The 11,799-nt window shown below is 41.7% G+C and overlaps 1 pseudogene across 1 annotated transcript; it reads left to right on the top strand.

Annotated features, from left to right (window-relative positions):
* The first annotated feature begins 1,295 nt into the window (after nucleotides 1–1,295).
* Nucleotides 1,296–3,427, top strand: LOC308512053 (tastin-like; annotated as a pseudogene). Its single transcript has one exon. The product of its transcript is annotated as a tastin-like (transcript).
* Nucleotides 3,428–11,799: the final 8,372 nt, after the last annotated feature.

Genomic DNA, 11,799 nt, shown 5'->3' with positions numbered 1-11,799 from the left:
AAAAGACCAAGAAACATGAAAAATACTCAGTCATTAATCATCCAAGAGATGCAAATCAAAATGACACCTGTCAGAATGGCTATCATCAACAAATCAACAAAGGACAAGTGCTGGCGAGAATGCAGAGAAAAAGGAACCCTCATGCACTGCTGGTGGGAATGCAAGACTGGTGAAGCCACTATGGAGAACAGTATGGAGCTACCTCAAAAAACTAAAAATGGAACTCCCATTTGACCCAGTAACCCTACTTCTAGGAATATATCCCACAAAATCAGAAACACCAATCAGGAAGTATATATACACCCCTATGTTCATAGCAGCACAATTTACAATAGCTAAGATTTGGAAACAGCCTAAGTGCCCATCAGCAGATGAATGGATTAAAAACCCGTGGTACATCTATACAATGGAATACTATGCTGCCGCAAAAAAAAAAAAAGTAAGAACTCATCATTTGCAACAGCATAGGTCGTCCTGGAAAGCATTATGCTAAGTGAAATAAGCCAGTCAGAGAAAGATAAATATTATATGATCTCACTAATTTTGGGAATTTAATGAACAATATAAAGTGATTAAAAATAGAGCTAGGGACATAGAAGCATTGAATAGACAGTCAAACTTCAGAGGGAAGGCAGGGGAAGGTGCGAGGGGGGGATAAGGGATCAACCAAAGGACTTGTATGCATGCATATAAGCATAACCAATAGGCACAGACATTAGGGGGGGGGGGTGAGAGCCTGTGCTGGGGGGTGTGAGTAGGCTGGGAGAGGTCAATGAGGTTAAAAGGAGATATATGCAATGCTTTCAACAGTAAAGAATTTAAAAAAAGAAACTAGACCACCAGCTTATACAAGAATATACTCAAAATGGATAAAAGATTTTAATGCAAGTCATGAAACCATAAAATATCCTAGAAGAAAACATAGACAATAAAATCTCAGACACCTCACATAGCAGTATTTTCACCAATCCATCTCCTAAGGCAAGGGAAACAAAGGAGGGGGGGAAATAAGCAAATGGGTCCAAATCAAATTAAAAACTTTGCACAGCAAAAAAAAAATAACAATCAATAAAATGAAAAGGGAACCCACTGAATGGGAGAATATATTTGCCAATGATACATCTCATAAGGGGTTAATTTCTAAAATATATGTAAAACTTATATAACACCATGAAGACAAACAATCCAGTTAAAAAATGGACAAAAGAGAGAAGGAGCTGCCCCATAAGCCAAGTCAGGGGAAAAGTGAATAAGTGGAGGTGACACTGAGGGGCTCCAGGGAAGTTGTAGCCATCATGACCACCTTCCAAACCAAGATGGATCCTCTCCTCTGGGGTATATCACCCACCTCTAACAAGATTCCGGTTTGCTCAAAGAGACACCCACCTCTCCCCATTGTCAAGCCCTGAGACTTGGACCAGGAGAACCAAGATCCAAAGAATTTGGAGCAGAAAATCAGTACTGAACATCCTCTTTTTGACTCAGCAGGCCCCAGGCCAGAAGCCACACATGAAAAACAGAAATCAGAGAGATTGGTGGGGAACACTCTGCTTCGTAATCCATTGGAGGAGCTCAGGCCTAGCCATAAGGAACAAAATGTGAGGTCTGCGTTTCCTCCCCAGAAAGGGATTCCAGGGCTCATAGAGTTTGTGGCTGACCCTGAGGCCCTGGCTCCCATCCGGTCAGGTGAGGGGCTGAAGAGCTGTCACCTGGGGCATCAGCCCAGACAGGCTCAGAAAGTACTGGTTCAAGGGAGCCAGGGAGGCACCATCCAGAGGGGCCAGGGTACCTGCACCTCTACATATTTGGGTCCAAGAAACCCCCTCCCCTCCCACAACCTGACTGGACCCTGCCAGGGCTTCCTGCTTTTTGAGGCTGGAGGGACCAGGACCCCACAGCTGGACCTTGTGTACCCAGAAGCTAGAGGCTATGATTCCACCTTCAGGACCTTCCTTTCACCCCTCTGCTCTCCCCACCTTCCAGGAGCTAAAAGAGAGACAGGTGGCAGCAGCCGGACTGTAGTGAGCCAGGCCTCAGGATTGCACCTGGAGAACCCAGTCCAGCCTGCTTCCTCTTTCCCAGAAGGAGAACATGAAGTAGTCACTCATTCAGATGAAGGAGGAAGGGGCCTTCTCAGTCTGGTCTGGCCTAGTGGTTCCGTTAAGAGAATGCTGGGAGCTAACCCACACCAAGGACAGCCATGACTGCCACCTGATGCCCTCCCCTGGCCATGTGCTGCTACCATCCATTCCCCGTCCATCCCCCTTTGGATCGGCTCAGTGTGTTTCCTCCCCTGGCTCCTCAGCTCCGCCCTCATATTCATTGTGAGGCATCTTGTCATTTGCCCCGAAACCCAGTTCACACCCCCATCCCATCAGCCCCCAAAGCTCAGCAGGCCCAATGTTTGAGGGGCCTCTCTCCTCAGTCTTGCCCTGAAAAGCCTGCCCTGCCCTGGGAGCAGATTGCAGTCCAGTTATTTGACCAGGAGAGATCTGGGAAACCACCGTGGCAACTCCTCATGGACCCCACCCTAGTAGAACCCCCAACATCCAAGAGCTGAAGATGCAGCGCATCATACCCTGAAGCAGCTTTTGCAACAGGAGGTAGAGGGGCTGGCAGGGAGCAAGTGTGCCCCCCTTAATGGAGGCTCCTCTCTGGATATGGTTGAACTTCAGTCCCTGCTGGCAGAGATTCCTAGGACCCTGAATGCCCCAGAGCAGAATTCTGGGGCTTTCCGCCTTCCTGCACTGTTACAGCACTCTGGACTACCAAAGCCCTGCTTTCTAGAGGAGTGTGGGGAATCACAGCTCTGCCCTGGAGCAGAGCCTGAGGCAGCTCAGCCCTTTCCACCAGCAGAGCCAGGGTTCCCAGAGCCCTGCCATAGGAGGGAGCCTGAGATACCAGAGCCTACCACCCAGAAACAGCCTGAGGTATCTGAGGCCTGCCCTTCCATAGAGCCTGGATTAATTCAGGCCTGCTCCCAGGGGAATACTGGACTTCCAGAGCCCTCCCTTAGGGTAGAGCCTGAGGCATCAGAGGCCTGCTCTCTGGAACCTAGGTGTTCAGAGTCTAGTCCACAGTCCTGCTGCGGTCAGTGGGCTCCAACAACCACCAGTGTGATCTTCTCCTCTCAATGTCCACTTTGTATCAGTCCCCCAATCTGCTCACTCCAGTCTCTGAGGCCCCCAGCAGGCCAGGCAGGCCCCAGCAGTCCGGCCCTGAGGCAGCGTCTCAAAGCATGTCTGACTGCCATCCGCTACTTCCATTAGGTGTGCCTGGATGATGAGTGTGCCTTCTACACCAGCCGAGCCCCTACTTCAGGCCCCTCTTGGGTCTGCAACAATCCTGTGGCCAAGTTATTGGGCTGACAGGATGCCCTGTGTTTTATTCCAATTGATCTGCAGCCCCTCCAGATTCTCTAACATAAAGCACCCACTTCCACCCACTCCTGCCCTATCTTCATTCTTCCTTTTAGCCCTTATTTATTTTCTGTCCACCCCATGGGATTGGGAGTCTGAGAGTTGACATCCTTTTATCCTTCAATAAAGTTTCTAAAGTGTCTGGAAAAAAAAATGAACAAAGGACCTGAATAGACACTTCTCCAAAGAGGATATATAAATAGGCAATAGATATATCAAAAAATACTCAATGTCACTAATCATCAGAGAAATTCAGATTAAAACCATGAGATATCACTTTACAACTGTCAGAATGGTTATCATTAATAAATCAACAAACAAGTGCTGATGAGAATAAGGAGAAAAGGAAGCCCTAGTGCACTGTTGGTGGGAATGCAGACTGAAGCAGCCAGAGGAAAACAGTATGGGATTTCCTCAAAAAATTAAACATTGAACTGCCTTTTGACCCAGCAATCCCACTTCTGGGACTATATCTTAAAGAACTTGAAACACTAATTTGAAAGAATATATCACACCTATATGCATAGCTGCATTATTTACAATAGCCAAGATCTGGAAACAAACCAAGTACTCCTCTGTAGATGAGTGGTGTTCCATTGTACATTTACACCATGAAATACTACACAGTCGTAAAAAAGAAGGAAATTTTATCTTTTGTTACAGCCTAGGTAGGCCTGGAGATTATTATGTTAAGTGAAATATGACAGTCAGATAAAGCCAAATACCATATGATATCACTTACGTGTGGGTTCTAATGTGCATAATAAACAAGAACAAAATAGAAACAGAGGCATGGATACAGGAAACAGACTGACAGCTATCAGAAGGGAGTGAGGTTGGGGTTTGGAAGAAAGAAGGTGAAGGGATTACCAAAAAAACATTTATATCTAAAACAAATACAGACAACAGTGTGGTGATAGCCAGAGGGAAAGGAGGATAGGCATTGGTAGAGGTGGGCTAATGGGGGAAAATGAGGTTAGGAAAGGATCTTGCTTGGGGTAATGGGTGCATGATGCAGTGTGAAGATGATGTTGTATTGAATCACTAGAGACCTGGTGCACGAATTTGTGAGTATGTGGGGTTCTTTGGCCTGGCCGGCAATTGGGACCTATCTGAGCTGTCTTGACCAGTGCTGATGGGGCAATGGGGGCCGGCCAACCGGCAGGAGGGACCACAGGAGGTTGGCCAGCCATGGGAGGTTGGCTGTGGGAGCACACTGACCACCAGGGGGCAGCTCCTGCATTGAGTGTCTTCCCCCTGGTGGTCAGTGCACGTCATAGTGACTGGTCAACCAGTCGTTCGGTTAACAGGTCATAAAGGTCGCTTAGGCATATATATATATATATATATATATATATATATATATATATATATATATTATCCTGTATGACCTCTATGGTATTGCAAATCAATGTAACACCAATAAATTCAATTAAAGATAATAAAAACTAAAACAAAAAAGATGAAAATAGAAAAAAGAAGCTCAAATTAAACATAAAGCAAGCAAATGGAAGGAATTAATACAGACTATACTGAATGTTAATGAAATAGAGAGTGAAAAAACAAACAGAAAAAAGCAACAGAACAAAAAGTGTGTTCTTTGAAAAGTTCAGCAAAATCTATGAACTTTGAGGTAGATTAACCAGTAATAATAATAATAATAAAGATTATATTACCAAGATCATAAATATAAAGAGGGTCAATACTACAAAACACTCAGAAAATTAAAGAAATAATTATTAAAGAATACTATGAATAATTGCATGCCAACATATTTGGTAACTTAAATAAAATAGAAAAATTCCTAGACAGACACAAACTACTGAAAGTGACAAGAGAAAAAGTAGCTAATTTGAATAGAAAAATAGCCTTATCCAGAATTTGCATTAATAACCAGCAATATAATCACAAAACAAAGTTGTAGCCAAATGTTTTTACTGTGTAGTCTACCAAACATTTTAAAGAATTGGTACAAATTTCCACAAACTCTTCCAAAACAGACTAGAAAGGAACAATTCACAACTCTTTCTTTCTTTTTCTTTTCTTTCTTTTTTTTTTTTTTTTGCTTACATTTTCTTTTTCTTTTTTTTTAATTTAAATTTATTGGGGTAATGTTGGTTAATAAGATTATATATGTTTCAAGTGCACAAGTCTATAATACATCATCTGTATATTGCATGGTCTGCCCACCACCCAAAATCATACCTTCTGTTACTATATATTTGACCCCCTTTCCTTTATTACCCCCACACCCCTTCCCTGTGGTAATCACCATACTATTTTCTGTGTCTATGAGGGTTTTTTTGCATTTTTTAAAAACCTTATTGTTGAAAGTATTACAAATGTCCTCCCCATCCCCCCTCTTTGATGTATCTATGAGTTTTTGTTTGTTTTTCTTGGTTTTTTCCTTTGTTGCTTTCAGTTTTATATCCCACATATGAGTGAAATTTATGGTTTTAACTTTTTCTGTCTGACTTATTTTGCTTTTTAGTGTTATTCTAATATAAAACCAAAGATATCATGAACAAAATAAAGAAAAACATCTATAGATCAATATCAGATTTTAAAAAGCTTCAACAAAGTACTAGCCAAGTGAATCCAGCAGCATATTAAATGAGTTATACACCATGTTCGTCTGAGATTTATCCCAGGAATTCAAGGTAGATTTATCATCCAAATATTCACTCAGTTTAATACACCAAACTAATAGTTTACAAAACAGAAACATGATCATCCATAGAATTTTAAAAAACCACAATTGATGAAATCTAACATTATTTCGTTATAAAAGCACTGAACAAAGAATAAAAGGAGAATCTCACAACTCGACAAAGTGTATCTATAAAAAATATCATACTTTATGGTGAAAGACTGCATCCAAATCCCCCAGGATCAGTAATAAGTCAAGAATGTGTGCTCTTGCCACTTCCATTGTCCTGGAGATTCTCATTGGGGCAGTTAGACAAGCAAAAAGGCATATAGATTGGAAAGGAAGAAGTAAAACTATCTCTGTTTGTAAATGAAATGATTTATACATAAATATTTGAGGGAAACTAATTAAAATATTAGAACTAATAATTGAATTCAGAAAATTTTTCAAGATAGAAGATCAAAAAAGTCAATTGTATTGCTATATACTATCAATGAACAAACTGATAATGAAATTAAGAAACAATTTTATTTACAATACAATACAATACATAAGAATAATTTTAACAGAAGTGCCAACTTTGTATCATGAAAGGTACAAAATTTCCTTAAAATAATTTAGAGATCAAATAAGTGGAAAGATATTTGAAGACTTACTATATCGGAAGATTTACTATGTTAAGACTTCATATTGTTAATATTGTAATCCTCCTCAATAGATCAACAGAGTTAATGCTTCCCTACTGTAATCTAAAATGGGTCAATTGTAGAAATTGCCAAACTAATCCTAAAATTCATATGGACTTAGAGGAAGTCCATAAAGTCCAAAACTATCCAGAAAAGGAAAAATAACATTTGAGGACTCACAATACTTATATACTTAGAACCTAAGGCAAAGAAAAAATAACCATGGCAGTGTGGTATTGACATAAGAATGGATATATAGATAAATGGAATAGAATTGCAAGTCCAGAAATAAATCCTTACATTTATAGTCAACTGATTTTCAGCAAGGGTGTCAAGACAGTTGAGTGGAAAAATAACAGTCTTCTCAGCAAATGGAAATTGGATAATTGGACATCCACATGACAAAGAATGAAGTTGAACCCTTCATCTCATACCATATTGAGAAATTAATGCAAAATGGATCACAGACATTAATGTATGGGCTAAATGTATAAAATGTTTAGAAGAAAATGTAAAAGTAAAATTATATATTCTTGGATTAGGCAATAGTTTCTTCGATATGATACCTAAATCACAAACAACCAAAGAAAAAATAAATTGGACTAGATCAAAATTAAAAATTTTGCCCTTACTGGTTTGGCTCAGTGGATAGAGCGCCAGCCTGCAGGCTGAAAGGTCCTAGGTTCAATTCCGGTCAAGGGCATGTACCTTGATTGTGGGCACATCCCCAGTAGGGGGTGTGCAGGAGGCAGCTGATCAATGTTTCTCTCTCATTGATGTTTATAACTCTTTATCCCTCTCCCTTCCTCTCTGTAAAAAATCAATAAAATATAAAAAAAAACTAAATTTTTTTATTTGGGATGATATATATATATATATATATATATATATATATATATATGCAAATTCATCCAGAATGTCATAACGGTCACGATGGAACAAATTTGCATATTACCTCTTTATAGGCTGCACACGCAGATGTGGGGAACGGGGACTGCTGTGCAGTGAAGCAAGCCATGGATGGCGCAGGCAACCAGCAATTGCGCAGAGAACAGGAAGCAGGGCCGGCCTATCTGAGTGGCGATGATTAGGTCTGCAGAGAGCAGGGTGGAGCAGGCCCTCAGAGAACAGGAAGCATGGCCTGCCAGTTTCCACAGCCATGATCAGGTCTGCAGAGAACAGGATGGAGCAGGCCTGCAAGGGAGCTGGAGCCGAGAGGCAGTGGGGGCATGCCCAGGACACCACACTGGGAGACAGTGCGCCAGCAGGCCTGCCTCTGCACATGAGCTACAGAGGAAACACCTTTTCTTACAGTCCATTGGCTAAACTCCCTCTACACCAATCTCAGTGTTCTTGATAAATTTGGTAATAAGAATCCAAGAAGGTGATCTAGGGGTTTTCCATCTCACTCCTGGAGGAAAAAACAAATGTCCACTCCTGGAGGGTCTAAGAAATGTCATATCCTTCCTTAACTGGTTTTCCTCAGTGGTAGAGCCTCCGCCTGTGGACTGCAGGGTCTGGGTTCGATTCTGAACAAGGGCATGTACCTAGGTTGCAGGCTCCTCCCTGGCTGGGGCCCAGGTAAGGGTTCAAGCAGTAGGCAACCAATCGAAGTGTCCCTCTCACATTGATGTTTCTCTGTCTTTCCCTCTCTCTTCCACACTCTCTAAAAATCAATGGAAAAATATCCTCAGGTGAGGATAAAAAAAAAAGAAAGAAATATCATATCCCATGAAAGAGACATCTTGAAAATGCCTAAAAACAGTTGACATTTTTTTGTGGTGAAGGGACTGGAGTCTGTGTTGATTAAAACACCTTGTGGCCAGCAGTGACAGCAGCAATGGGGTGATGGAGGTGGCGCCTTCCCCTGATCATCCTGCAGAGGGAGGCCAGACTCCGGTTTAGGCCAGCTCCCCACAGGGAGTGGGCCTAAGTCTTCAGTAGGACATCCCCTGAGGCTCCCAGACTGTGAGAGGGGGCAGGCTGGGCTGAGGAACCACCCCCCCATTGCATGAATTTCGTGCACTGGGCCTCTAGTTGGTTAATAAAATTATATAGGTTTTAGGTATACAATTCTATAACACATCATCTGTATATTTTTTGTGTGTTCACCACCCCAAGTGAGAAAAATTAAAATATTTGTGCATCAAAGACATTATCATAAAAGTAAAAAGATAACCCACAATAAGGAAGAAAATGCTTGCAAATAATATATCTTATAAGGGACTTGTATTGAGAATATATGGAGAGTTCTTATAACTCAATAATAAAAATCAACTCAATAAAGAAAAGTAGGCATTTCTCCACGTAAGAAAGAAATATAACAAATAGGCACATAAAAAGTTGTTCTAGATTATTAGTCAGGAAGGAGATTCAAATTCAAACCACAACGTGATATCCACACTCACTAAGATATCTGTAATTAAAAAGAGAAACATAAAATGACAAGTAATGGTGAGAAAGTGGAGAACTTGGAAACCTGTGCATTACTGGTGATCATGTAAAATGATTCAGCCACTATGGAACAATTTGTAGATCCTCAGTAAGCTAAACATAGAATTATCATAAGATAACTCAGCAATTCATATATATATATATATATATATATATATATATATATATATATATATAATAAAAGCATAATATGCTTATTAGACCAAATGGACATCCTTCTGGATGACCTTCTAGACAAAGCCATAGTGGCAGAGTCCAAGGCAGCCACCCTGGCCGTGGGGGCCAAGCCCCTTGCATAAATTTCATGCATCAGGCCTCTAATATGCATATGTATGTATATATTAGTATGTATATGTATATGTATATGTATATGTATATGTATATGTATATGTATATGTATATATGTGTGTGTATATATGTATATCCCTTATATAATAAAAGCCTAATATGCTAAGCTTCCGGTGGTCCAATAAGCAATCAACTGTTCAACCAATCAAAGCATAGTATGCTAATGATATGCTAAGGCTGCTTAAATGCTCGTTATGATGTGCACTGACCACCAGGGGGAAGACACTCTGTCCAGTAGGTTAGTTTGCTGCTGGGGTCCAGCTGATTGGGACTGAGCGAGATGGGCCAGACATGACCTGGAGCTCTACTGCAGCCCCTCCCTGGCCCCAAACCTGCACTGGTGGTGTCCCTCGTCCTGACCTATGCCTTCTCACAGTCCGGACCCCTCCGGGGATGTCAGAGAGCCGGTTTCAGGCCAATTCCTCAGGCCACTCCCCTCAGGAGGGTGCCAGATGCAGGGAGCATGGCTGGTGTGTGTTACTGCAGCGGCGCTTTCCCTACCATGACAGATTGGGAAAGCGGTGAGGCCAGGATGAGCGGGAACAGCAGGTAAGAGCTGCAGGCGTCATTGGACTGTGGGTTTCAGCCCGATCCCTGCAGGCCACCCCCAGGGACCCTATGAATGCACGAATTTGTGCACCAGGCCTCTAGCATATATATATACATAGAAATAGATATAGATAGATATAGATATAGATATATAGATAGATATGTATAATATATATGTATTCACTCTATATAATGAAAGGATAGTATGCAAATTGTCCCCTCGATGGGGAGTTTGGCCAGGAGTTTGGGGGGCCAGCTGGGGGAATGGAGGGAGGCTCCGGCTGGCAGCCAGCAACTTCTAGGGACCCTACCAGTGCACGAATTTCATACACTGGTCTCTAAATATATATATATAATTGAAAACAGAGATTGAAACAAATACTTATACACCAATGTTTATTACAGCATTATTAACTAAAACCAAAATATGGAACCAAGCCATGTGTGCATCAACAGATGAACGGATAAACATTTTTTTCTCTACATACAATGGAATATTACTCAATAAATGATGCATGGGTTTATTTCTGGACCCTAAATTTGATTCCATATATATATACATATATATCCTTATGCCAGTATCACATTGTCCAGATTATTGTAGCACTATACTATTTTTAAATTTTTCTTTTTAATTCAGACATGATCCACATACATAAAATATAACATTTTATCACATGCAAATTAATGGTTCTTAGTATATCACAAGATTTTGCAAGCAGTACTATAACCTAAATCCAGAATATTTTTATCACTTCAGAAATAGATCACAAACACACTAACAGTCACTTCCCATTTCCACCTCCACCCAATCCTGACACCACTATTAATTTACTTTTTATCTCTATGGATTTGCCTTTCCTGGATATTTAATGTAAATATAATAATGTAATATACAGCCTTCTGCTCTGGTTTATCTCAATTAGCATAATCTTTTGAAGTTCATTCATGTTGCAACATGTATAAATACTTTATTCCCTTTTATGGGTGAAAAATATGCCTTATATGGATACTATTGGCCCAATGCATGAAATTCGTGCACATTAAAAGGGGATTAATTAGAGGAAATATTTTAATATTTTATCCAGAAGCAGACTCTCTGCGATGAACCGCTGGAGGAGTTCAGGTGGAGGGAGTGGGTGTGTAGGATGGAGAGGCACCACCTTTCTCTGTGATGTAAGGCGCAAGGGCTGGACCTCCTGGCTCTGACTTTAAAGGAAGTTTTCCGGGGGGCTCTGGAGGACTCAGAGGCTTGGAGCACAGCAGGGCAGTGTGGCATGGAAGTGAGGGCGGCACACTCAGCCTCTCATTCTGGATTCCTGGGAAAGGTTGCTTCTTGGTGGCTTAGAGGAAGCATCTTCCGGGAGAGCTGACAGCGCTGTGACCCAAACGTGTTGTATCCGCCAGGCTGGCCCAGGGGGAGAAGGTGCAGGTGCAGGTGCCTGTGGTGGCCTCTGCCAGGGGTCGCCCCCAGGCCGGGCTGCACAGAGGCTCTCCTGGTGATGGATTGCATGACCTTTATGATTAGAAGCCCATGGAGGAAGTGTGGACGTTGGGGAGACATTTAGTCCAGAGGTAAACTTTTTGAGATGAACCACTAAAGGAGCCCAGACAGGTGGAGGGATGGGTGTGCAGGATGGAGGGGCACTGCTTTTCTCTGTGAGGTAAGGCACGAGGGGTCACTGCTCTGGCC

The sequence above is a fragment of the Myotis nattereri genome (genome assembly GCF_964212035.1).
Source record: "Myotis nattereri genome assembly, chromosome: X".
NCBI classification, from domain to species: domain Eukaryota; kingdom Metazoa; phylum Chordata; class Mammalia; order Chiroptera; family Vespertilionidae; genus Myotis; species Myotis nattereri.
Note: the sequence above shows the minus strand (reverse complement) of the source record. Positions and strands in the feature narration are given on the sequence as shown.